We start from the raw sequence: 9415 nt of genomic DNA, 5'->3' as shown, positions 1-9415 counted from the left end.
ATCTCCACGATCAGACAATAAAGCAAAAAGGATTAAACCTTGAAATAGTGCATTATAAGCGATGTGGAATTTTCCTAAATCAGGCCAATTACCAACATTTTTATCATCTGCACATTGGTTTGGTTTTTAAAATACCGCAAACGCGTATCGATTCTTTCCAGTACATGTATAGTGGTACAGTTCGACCTTCCCCTCAAGATAAGTGAGGAAATTACAGTTGTATTTGTATGGAGTTATGAATATTGGCAAGTTGACACCTATTAAAAAAATAATTTCACGACCGCAGTTCCTGGTGTTACATAGCGTTCATATACTGGAAAGTTTAGGTTCGTTTTTACTGTATATTTAAAACAAACGCTATCTGTAGATGCTACGAAGGTTGGTAACTGATTTAGAAAAATAATGGGAGGCTCGTAATACAATACTACAAGGTATTAATATTCTTAATGTCTTATTTAGAACCGAAAGTGATGGTACGATATGTGCAGAAATTAAATATTTGTCTTTTATTGCCGAAACGTAAGTTTATATGACTTTTTATAAAAAGAAACCGAATGTAAAATTCTAAATGTAAATTTTTGTATTGCTGTTTATATCAGATTTTGGCATTCCTTTATTTCAACAGGGATCGTCTCTGAAACTTTTTGTTATCGTTAACAATAGCGTTTATGCAAATTGACATATCAAATATAGTTGAAATTTTAAGGTGGAGAATACAGAGAATGAAGAGGGGGTCGAGGGGTTCTGTTATTCATATCTAGTCTAAAACGGAAGATGATTACGCGCCGTCGTCGTGTGAACCGTCGTCGTGTGAACCGTCGTTCGTTTATTCGATAGACCATGTACGAACGTCTATTCCTCGCTTTTGTTCAATGATAAAATGGTTTACATTTTTACTACTACCTTTAATCTTATATTACAAGATGTTAATGAAGGGAAATTAGATTGTTAGCTCCTGGACTACTCACTGATGGAACTGAAAACGATGCACCGTCAACACCTAGACCGATTGCTGCCAAACTGACACTCCAGTATGAGGGGTGGCAATAAAGGCCTAATTATCGAATCAAAAAGAATTAGTTGCCTTAATTTTAAAATTTTCCTGGTGACTTGAACGTTCAAATAAATTTCGGGATTGCAGCCGGTTGTCGTTTAATTCATTGCACGATGTTTCGACTGGGCACCTACCAGTCATCTTCAAGTGAGCCTTCGAAGACTGAGAAAGATCTTTTTTTGTCCTTTATTGAATTTCTGCGAGGGGGGGAGGGGTGGGGGGGGGGGGGCTGGCAGCAGCGTAATATGCCGCTGTGCAGAATACAGAAGAGTTAGAAACATATTGAGGAGATAACAAAACAATATAAACAGATGATAGAACAGTGACTGTTTAAAACTGTAACATGGCGAAAAGATGCGAAGTGAAACTATAAAGACAAAGGGTTGGTGATGCTGATTAAAACACATAGTAATTAGACAGGCACAATTACAAAAACATGGCGACAGTCTGGTGTCTGTTCGAAAGAGTTAAAAAAAAACACACCTAGCGACGGTATAGTGTCTTAAAAAAGGGGGACACACAATACTGAACACTCACAGAAACACTGCACTATAGAGTACAAAGGCATATTGGGGAGGGGTGACACGGATGTGTGAGAGGGGAAAAGGGGGAGGAGAGGAAAAGCAAATAGAGGGGCCGCAGAAGAGGGGGGACAGGGCGGATGCGAGAAGGAGTAGGTAAGGCAGTGGAGGGGATATCAAAAGGACTCAGAGAGAAAGAATGAAGAGAGGGTAGGTGAAGAAAAAACAGGATGGAAGGGGGGCAGAGGGTGCCTGGGAATAGGACAGAGGGAGGGAGGGGGAGGTGATGATCAGAGTTGATAGGTAGGATAAATAGAGGGAGAGAGGGCATCATCTGGGAGGGGGAGTTGACGGAAGTCGCCTTGGAAAAGGGAGTGAAGGGTGTAGGGGTGGAGGGTAGGGGGGGACACAACAGTGAAGGCGCGGCAGTGGGCGGGGGTTGGAAAGGAGAGGGGGATCAAGTCGGCAGGAGGTGTAGAGGACTCGGATATGTTGGAGGAACGAAGGTCAACCCCGTTCCACCCTAATATAGCAGGCTGTGAGTGTTCTGCACATGAGTCAAAATTCAAGTTGACAGACGAACCACACTTCCCCACGACAGCGCCATCGCTGTCCTCTGTGTTAACAGCTTGGCAACGGGCTGAATTTTGACGCATGGGCAGTGATGTTTGCAGATGGTTTAGTGGAGAAGGAGAAGCGCACCTACGAGAAAGGGTAAATGTGTGGGAGAAATAGGTGGTACAGTATGGACTGAAATTTAACGGAAGGAAATGTGAAGTGATAGTGACAGTCTGGAAAAAAAAAATAACATGAGAGTAGCAACAGGTTTAAGTGTTGGAGGATACTACTTTAGACAGTGGTAAGTTACTTGAACTTGGAGAGTGTAATAAAAGACAGTGGGAGCAATGATAATGATATTATTGAAAGGGGAAGGCAACCACATGGATTCCTGCAGAGTGTAAGAACTTGCTATGGAGCAGTTATGTACCACCAAAAAACAAGCAAATTTTATGCCAAACATAATATGCTATAGTATTCAAGTATGCATTGGACACCTGGATGATGAAGAAGCGGCAGATGAGCAGGTTACAAGCTTACGAGATAACATTTCGTAAAAGCAAGATAGGACTTACTTCGTGGAAGTGTATGGCAACACTGAATCATTATGTGATGGCGCGGGCACTTCCAATACGACCGAACATGTCTGAATAGTGAAAAACGAAGTGACAGACCATCTCCCTGTGAAGAAACGGGAGTCGCAAGACAAACGCAGACCTTCGTGCTCGAAAACTAGAATATCACAGTGACGATGAAAGGGGAAAATACGAAAATCAGTCACGGATCAGTTGTCAACATCTTGTTTGACATTTTGATCATGACAAAACTCACTGCCCGTTGGTACCACAACTGCATGCCTGTTCAAAAAGCTTGCGGAACCGAGGCAACAACAGAAATGTTGCAGCTGTGTCAGACCAGTCTAGTTCACTTCTTTAGCCCCTTCGTTACTACCATGGATCATTGATGGGCGTATCAATATCACCCTGAGACAAAGGAGCACAGCAAGCTGTGGAAACATGCGCATTCACCATCACCGAAAAAGGCTAAAATCCAACAACCAATGGACAAGCTGAGGCTACTTTTTGAACGTGCCATTATGAGGGACTAACAGTAGTGGAAATATGTCGATTCACCACCGCCGAGACAGTCTAAAAGCCAACCACCACTGGACAATGTTCTACATCCTGGAGGACCTCCTCCTACCGATCAATTGGAATGAAAGCAAATCTAATCTAATCGAAACAAGGTGATGCTAAATATGTTTTGAGCTTGCCATTATGTGGTGCTCAAGTAGTGGAAATATATCGATTCATCATCCCAGAGAAAGGCTAAAATCTAACCATAATTGGACAAGATGATTCTGAGTAATTTTTGATGTTGCCATTATGTAGCGTTCAAGTAGTGGAAATATGTCGAGTCACCACCGCCCAAAAAGACTAAAATCCAACCATCATTGGGCAAGGTGATGCTGAGTGTTTTTCGAGATTGTCATTATGCGGTGCTCAAGTTGGGAAAACATGTCGCTCACCACCGCCGAAAAACACTAAAATCCCATAATCATCCTATTAGCCTACGCCGATTTTTTTAGACTGTCATTGTCTGGTGCTAACAGGTTATGCTTGTAAGGGACAAACTGTCACATGAGCACAGTACCGAAATCTTGTGTCATGGTTACATGAGGCTGTCAATACAAAGTGTCTTGGGAAGATATCCACTGGGAAGTTTTTGCCCCACGACATCGACCCAGCCTATTCTGCACAGCACACATTCTACACCTACATCTACATATATACTCCGCTAGCCACCAAGCGGTGTGTGGCCGAGGGCACAATTCGCGCCAAAGTCATATTCCGCCCCCCCCCCCCCTCATGTGTTCCACTCGCGAATAGCGCGAGGGAAAAACGACTGTCTGAACGCCTTAGTACGAGCTCTTATTTCCCTTATCTTTGAATGGTGATCATTGCGCGATTTGAAAGTTGGTGGTAATAATACATGCTCTACATCCTCGGCGAAGATCGGATTTCGGAATTTAGTGAGCAGCCCCTTCCGATTATCGCGTCGTCTATCTGCAAGGGTGTCCCACTTCACACGTTCTATGAGATCTGTAACACTCTCGCGATGGCTAAATGTACCAGTCACGAATCTTGGCACTCTTCTTTGGACCTTCTCAATCTATTGAATCAGACCAACTAGTAAGGGTCCCACACAGACGAAAAATACTCTAAGACTGGACGAACTAAAGTATTGTAAGCAATTTCCTTTGTTGAAGGACTGCATCGCTTCAGGATTCTACCAATAAACCGCAATCTAGAGTTCGCCTTGTGTAATCTGATCATTCCATTTGAGATCATTTCGAATAGTCACACCCAGGTACTTGACGGATGCTACCGCTCCAAAGACTGGGCATTTTTTTTATTTTTTGTACTCGTACATTAATGGGGATTTTCGCCTTGTTATACACGGTAGGTTACGCTACGAATACTGAGAGATAACTGCCAGTCATTATACCACGCATTTATTTTCTGCAAATCCTCATTGATCTGTTCACAATTTTAGTGAGATACTACTTTCCTGTAGACTACAACATCATCGGCAAACAGTCTAATGCCGCTGTCAAAGTCGAGAAATATGGCATGAACCTAGGAGCCGGTATCTAGAGCCTGTTATACATCATGCACAAAGAGGGCCAGCTGTGTCTCGCATGACCGCTGTTTCCTAAAACCGTGCTGATTTCTGCAGATGAGCTTCTCAGAGTCTAGAAAGGTCATTATGTCTGATCGCAAAACATGTTCCATGATTCTACAACAAATCGACGTCAGTGAAATTGGCTGGTAATTATGTGCATCCGATTTTCTCCCCTTTTTATAGATTACTATGACCTGGGCCTTCTTCCAGTCCCGTGGAACTTCCCGCTGTTCCAATGATCTCTGATAGATGATGGATGAGAATGGTGTTATATTTGTAGCATAGTTAACATATAGTCTTACGGGGAATCCGTCTGGGCCAGATGCCTTCCTGGTGTCTAAGGATCTTAACTGATTTACAATCCCAGATACACTAAACACTATGTCAGCCATCTTTCACACAAGTTTCTTTGTACCGCGAAATTTTGCGTCACCTCTTGTTTTTTCCTGGTATGGTATCTGGTGTCGTCTTTCTCTTTCCCCAGCTGAAAAAACTATTGCGTGGAAGGCACTTTCAGAATGATGACAAGATGATTCCCGAGGTGGAATATTTCCTGAACAGCCATTTTGTAGATTTTTACAACTACGCTCTCCTTCCAACCATCCATCGTCGGAAAAAATGTATCGCATTGAAGGGCACATTTGTAGAGAAGAGGTAACACAATCACCAAGTTTCGTGGTCGCAGCTTGATTTTTTTTAGGTGATAACTAAAACTTCATGGATACCGCTCGTGTACATATGTCTGTGAGATAGCTTCATAAAAATTTTATCGTTATGTGAGGTCATTTTCAGTAACATCAATCCAGGAGAGAGCCATTCTTATAGATGATGAATGGTGTCAGTATATGGAGACTACTGGATGCGTCAAATGCTGCTGGATTTTGTTACGTGTTGGTTGCTACACAGGTGTGCTCAGGGGACGCGCACTTGCAGCTTATCACCATCTTTTGGACACTGAGAAAAGACAAAAAATTGGCATGAGGGACTTGGGGGCATCATACCGAGGGATCACTCAGACTGCCGCCTGTAGTGACCAGACGGACTCGTGACAATGGTGTGGCAGGAACAGTGTACATGGATCCTTCCAGAAGGATTGCGCCACTAGAATATAGTAGAAATAATCGACTGGCTCTCAAGAACAGATGGATAGCTGAAATGTGGGAGTAGGTCACCACAACAATCGGGAACAAGTTACTGGAAGCTGGGTGTCATTTACCACTGACCCCAAACCATAGAAATCGTAGACATGCATGGTGTGGACTCAGAGCCAGTTGGGATGTCGTGTGGTATTCTCTCGTGTTCAGCGATGAGGATCGCTTCTATTTGTGGCGGTCAGATCGACGCCAACGTGTCCATAGACGACTTGCTGAAAAATCACGGGAAGCAGATATTCTTGAGTCTCGTACCCCACCAACACCCGGAATCATGGGGTGGAGAGCTATTGCATATGACACTAACACTTACGTGGTAATTGCAGAAGGGAGCTGATTGCGCGCCAGTACGCTGCAAGAATGATAAACACTGTTGTCGCACCCTTCATGACCAGGGCAGAAAACGTCATATTCCAACGGGATGACGCGAGACGCCACACTGCAATTCACAACTCAAGCGCCTTGCGGTGTGTACTGGTCCTTGGTGAGTCTGCCTGGTCTCCCTGATTTGTCAACTACAGAGGGTGTCTGGTATGTGATTGGAAGGCATGTATACTTTCGTACCAGTCTCCAGCAGCCACCTTTACGAAGTGATGAAACATGTATTACTGGAGTTGTGAGAAATTCCTCAAAATGACAATAGGCGGCTTCCACGCCACGATGAATACGGGACTGTATTCACGCACGTCGAGGTCACACCGCGTCTTGATGATGCATATCAGTTCCAAACGGGGTGAAAAAATGGTTCAAATAGTTCTGAGCACTATGGGACTTAACATCTGAAGTCATCAGTCTCCTACAACTTAGAATTACTTAAACCTAACTAACCTAAGGACATCACACACATCCATGCCCGAGGCAGGATTTGAACGTGCGACCGTAGCGGTCGCGCGGATCCAGACTGAAGCGCCTAGAATCGCTCGGCTACAGCGGCCGGCCAAGTGGAGTGAAAGCTTAATCATTTAATACCCGTTATATGATGAACATTTCTATAAAGCTTTGTAAATATGGCATTTGCTCTTCATGGTGTAACATTTTCCATTTCCTTCAATGTACCACCAGGCATTTGACTAATTTCTTCTTCTTCTTGTGGTGTCCGCGAAAATAATTTTACACACAATCTTTGTATTCATTCTGTTTAGTCAAGTTGCAGTTATATAGAGGCGTTATGTGTCTTATTTGTTATTATGCATCTTTGCAAGAGTGTTAATTATTTAAAAAAAATTTGAACCTCATTAACATGAAGTGCAGGCTCTCTCATAGATACGTACTTTTTGGTGCCTAGAGGCGAATAGTATTTACTTTCCACTGGAATCAATTCTCGTAGGCGTCTAACACACATTTTTTTCTAATATGGAAAGATTCTTTTAAAAACACATAGGTTTCAGATTAATGCTGGAGTGCAGTTAGGTTGCCAAGTACAGATAAGAACTCCAAGAAAATATAAGTTCTGCCTTCTCTTTTCTCTGTGTGATCAGTGCTTTATAACAATGCCTGTGGCCATGTCCTAGCATTTATCTACATTACATTAAATAGCGTGCATGTAATGGCGGAAATCGTGCTCTGCGCTCCGAAGTCTTTATACAGTCCCGCTTCACTGGAAGGCAGGGAGACAGACGAACAGAATATCGCTCAGAAACATATGAAAAGCGAAATTGTACCGGCGATAATTCAGCTTAATTCTCTGGTGCTGCGACAGTGAAAAATATGTCTTTGTGGAGCTCTTTGTTTAAATTTTGATAAAACGTATACAGTTTGGTGCTGGTATTACATTGTTCTTATTCTTATGCTATTCTTGAAGTGTCAGGCATTTGTCTGTTGCGATCCCAACTTTTCCTTCGTCTTGCTTCACGTCTTCTCCTGCTAGGTTATGCTGTGATTCTGAAAGGTGTAGTTTGGCTACTGAGCCTGTTAACGTGTTTATTATATTTAGGTCTGTTTTTGTGAATCGTATTTCCTACTTTATAGATGTTCAATTCATTCCCAACGTCATTCCTAAATCTCCATAACCAGCTACATCCTTTTACTGCTCTGTGAAATCTCATTTCAGCTGCCTCATAAGTATGTACTCCCTTGTTGTTTATATGTTACCCATTACTTACTTCGGTACAATAAAGCAGGAACAGCCACTTTCTTTAAAAAAATTCGATGGTGTCTTTCTTTGCATTTTGTTTTTCAAGCACTTCTTAATTCTTCCACATACATTTGAGAACTCCGCCTTTTCATCTCTGCATCTCTATCAGATTCATGTGTAATATCACATCATCGATTATTAAAATATTTAACATTTTGTAATATTTCCTTATCAACAACAATTCTTGGTCTCTAGGGGTCTCTTCCCTTGCCGTGTGTGAGCCTAGTCTAGATTTCTGCAGGCGATAACGTCTTCAGCTGTATACCTCGTTGTTGGTCCTACATGACTTTTGATGTCAGTCACCCACCTTCTTTTAAGTTGCCGTTTTGGTTTTCTTTGTCATCTCTTGTACTGATGAAGATTAAGGTTTCACGTCCCGTGCATGAAAAGGTCATTAGAGACGGCGCACAAGCTCGGATTGGAGAGTTCGTTCGCCTGTGTCCTATTCAAAGATTACACACCCTACATCTTAGAGATGGAACGCGTCATATTTCTTCATATACACCCATGGCCACGCCCTGCAAGCTACTGTGATGTGCACGGCAGAGGGTACTTTCCATTGTACCAGTTATTACAGATTCTTCCCGTTCCATTCATATAGTAGGAGTAATCCGCTGAATTACAGGCCTATGTCACTAACGTCGATTTGCAGTAGAGTTTTTGAACATATACTGTATTCGAACGTTATGAAGTACCTCGAAGAAAACGATTTATTGACACATAGTCAGCACGGTTTCAAAAAATATCGTTCTTGTGAAACACAACTTGCTCTTTATACTCATAAAATAATAAGTGCTATCAACAGGGGATGTCAAATTGATTCCATATTTTTAGATTTCCAGAAGGCTTTCGACACCGTTCCTCACAAGCGTCTTCTAACCAAACTGCGTGCCTACGGAGTATCGCCTCAGTTGTGCGACTGGATTCCTGATTTCCTTTCAGAAAGGTCACAGTTCGTAGTAATAGACGGAAAGGCATCGAGTAAAACAGAAGTAATATCCGGCGTTCCCCTACGAAGTTTTATAGGCCCTCTATTGTTCCTGATATATATTAACGACATAGGACATAGTCTGAGTAGCCGTCTTAGATTGTTTGCAGATGATGCTGTCATTTACCGTCTTGTAAAGTCACCAGATGATCAAAACGACTTGCAAAATGATTTAGATTAGATGTCTGTATGGTGCGAAAAGTGGAAATTGACCATGAATAAGGAAAAGTGTGAAGTTATTCACATGAGTACTAAAAGAAATCAGCTAAATTTCGATTACACGATAATTCACACAAATCTGAAGGCTGTAAATTCAAATAAATA

This window comes from Schistocerca serialis, chromosome 4 (genome assembly GCF_023864345.2).
Source record: "Schistocerca serialis cubense isolate TAMUIC-IGC-003099 chromosome 4, iqSchSeri2.2, whole genome shotgun sequence".
Taxonomy (NCBI): Eukaryota; Metazoa; Arthropoda; class Insecta; order Orthoptera; family Acrididae; genus Schistocerca; species Schistocerca serialis.
Note: the sequence above shows the minus strand (reverse complement) of the source record.